Here is a 3,052-nt window from a genome sequence, read left to right as displayed (position 1 = left end):
CACAGCCAGATAACTTCAATCCTGAGCTACCCGACTTAGTCTTTCTGTCTCTAGTTTGCCTTGAATGTATCCATCCTGTATAATGCTGTCAGACCAATCCTCCTAAAACTGTCTTTCATCTTGTTCTCCCCCTATTAAAGACTTTTAATAGTTCCCTTGACACTTGCGCAGGAGTCCTCTTCAATCTGATCTCATTTGACTTCTGTGCTGACTTGACATATCTCTGTACTTCCTGCAGGTCTGGCACAGTACTAGGCATCAAGGGAGTATTCCATACATGTTGATGGAAGATGATGTAATCTGCTAAAATCCTACTGCCCTTTTTATATTTAGCTTCCAAAGAAGATTTGTAAAAAGTAACAATATTAAAGTTAGCTATGTTCAACATCAAGACTCAAAGAGGCAGATGTAGTCTCTGTCTTCAGTTAACTCACAGATTTTGCTGAGGAGAAAGAACCTTTACATGGAAATCAAAAAATAATGATACTGAGTGCACCTGCTAAGGTCCATATGAGAGGTTCTGACAACATATTAAATCCGTGTTCAGAGTGAAAAGTGTTTGAAGTCCTGAGCAGAGTCTACAATGCTCTACTTGTACCTCTCAATGGACATTTGTATGGACAAATGGACAAAGTTTCCAAGAAAGAAAAACCAATTAATGGAAGAGAGAAATGAAGCTGTTCATTGGAGAAAAGTTATTTGTGCTATCTGCAAAATTAGAAATGTTTAGAAGCATTGCTTTACTTAATATCTTCACCTAACTTACTGTTTATAAAATATACTATTCTTCTTCTCTTTCTTCTCAGTATAGTATAATAGGCTTAAAGCATGATTACATTAATCATACCTAGAGGTGGTAGTCTGAAGCAAGTGAAGTGCTAGGTAATTGCTCTTTGGTTGAGAATTCCATAACTAAAGATGTCATCAGCAGATGTCCAAGGAAAGTCTGCAAATGGTACCTAAGTCTGCCATAAAAACAAATAAAGGTCCACATGCCTACATAGTGACACAAAGTGAACATCATAATATTCAGAATAGTGTCTAAGAGAATAAGTAATATTTTCTCAGTTGTTTTTTGTTTGTTTGTTTTTTTAGAGCCCTAGAAGGGCATGGTTGTTTTAAGCAACTGCAAAATAACTAAATAGATTTTTGGAGCAAAAGTAAGAGTTGGTTTGAACATCCTTGTTTTTATCAAATAGTATGTTTAAGTCCCAGATGGTCTAGGAAACATTCATAAATGATGTGATTTCTGTCTTTAAGAGCTGACATTTGCAAGGAGCTTCTCAGTTAAAGTGTAGATAAAAAATACTTTCTGGTAGAAATAGAGTGTGATGTCTTTTGTATAAGAAGATAATATTCCTGGGACACCTGGCTGGTTCAGTCAGTGGAGTGTGTGACTCTTGGTCTTGGGGTTGTGAGTTTGAGACCCACATTGGGCGTAGCAGTAACTTAAGAAGGAAAATCTTAAAAAAAAAAAAAATCATGTTCCTGACCTACCATCATTTATTTTGAGGCTTTTTTTCTCTATACATACTCTTATCCCGCTACACTCAGAACCAAGCACATATTTACTGAGAGAACAATTAATAAAACAAAACAAAATGAGATGGACTGCATGAAGTTAGTTTATCACTCATGCTTTTAGAATTTCAGTGATCTGTGATAGCAGACTGAACTAACCCACAAAAGACATCTAGATTGGAAAATGCCTTAATTTGGTTCAATAAAAGAAATATTTACATTATATAAATTAAATTTTTTCTGAATCTTTGCATTATATACATTTAAAAATAACTTTCTTGAGGTGTAATTGATATACAATAAATTGCACATATTTAAGTATGCAACTTGATAAATTTTCACATATGTGTATAACCATGTAACTACTGACACAAAGTAAGATAATGAACATATTCTGTATTCACTCCCCAAATTTCATGTAGTTGCCCGCCCAGCCTATCCCTTCCAACACACCCAACTAACTACTCATTTGCTTTCTGTCACTATCGATTAGTTTGTATTTTCTAGAATGTTATATAAAGCAGCCACACAATATGCACCCTTACCAGGTTTTTTATATTCAGAGATTGAGATTCACCCAGGTTGTGCATTCACCAATAGTTCATTCCTCTTGGGGTGCGCCTGGGTGTCTCAGTCAGTTAAGCATCTGCCTTCAGCTCAGACCTTGATCTGGGGGTCCTGGGCCCCTTCTCAGTGGGGAATCTCCTTCTCCCTCTCCTTTTGCTCCTCCTCCATGCTCATGTTCTCTCTCTCTCTCAAATAAATAAATAAAATCTTAATAGAAATACTTCATTCCTCTTTATTGCTGATGAGTCTTCCATTGCATGGATATACTGCAATTGTTGATCCATACATATGTTGAAGAATATTTGGATCATTTCTAATTTTTAGCAATTACAAATAAAGCTGCTATGAATATTCATGTAAAAGTTTTTATATAGATGTATTCTTTCATTTCTCCTGGGTAAATATGTAGGAGTGCAATGACTGGATCATGGGGTAGTTCTATGTCTACCTTCTTTTTTTTTTTTTTTTAAAAGAGGGTGAGAAAGAGACAGGGAGAGGGGCAGAGGGACAGGGAGAGAGAGACTCCTAAGCAAGCTCCATGCTATAGCTCAGAGCCACATGCAGGGCTTGATCTCACAACCCTGAGACCATGACCTGAGCCAAAATCAAGAGTTGGAGGCTTAACTGACTGAACCACCCATTTACCCCTCTATATCTAACTTTTTTAAAAAAGATTTTATTTTTTATTATTTATTTGACGGATAGAGATCACAAGTAGGCAGAGAGGCAGGCAGAGAGAGAGGAAGGGAAGCAGGCTCCAGGCAGAGCAGAGAGCCCTATGTGGGGCTCGATCCCAGGACCCTGAGATCATGACCTGAGCCTAAGGCAGAGGCTTTAAGCCACTGAGCCACCCAGGTGCCCCTGTGTCTAACTTTTTAAGAAACAGACTGTTTTCAAAGATGGTTATACTATTTTACATTCCCATCACTAGTGTGTGAGAATTTCAGTTCTACACATCACAAAC

The sequence above is a fragment of the Enhydra lutris genome, unplaced genomic scaffold (assembly GCF_002288905.1).
Source record: "Enhydra lutris kenyoni isolate GAN:26980312 unplaced genomic scaffold, ASM228890v2 scaffoldscaffold1, whole genome shotgun sequence".
NCBI classification, from domain to species: Eukaryota; Metazoa; Chordata; class Mammalia; order Carnivora; family Mustelidae; genus Enhydra; species Enhydra lutris.
Note: the sequence above shows the minus strand (reverse complement) of the source record.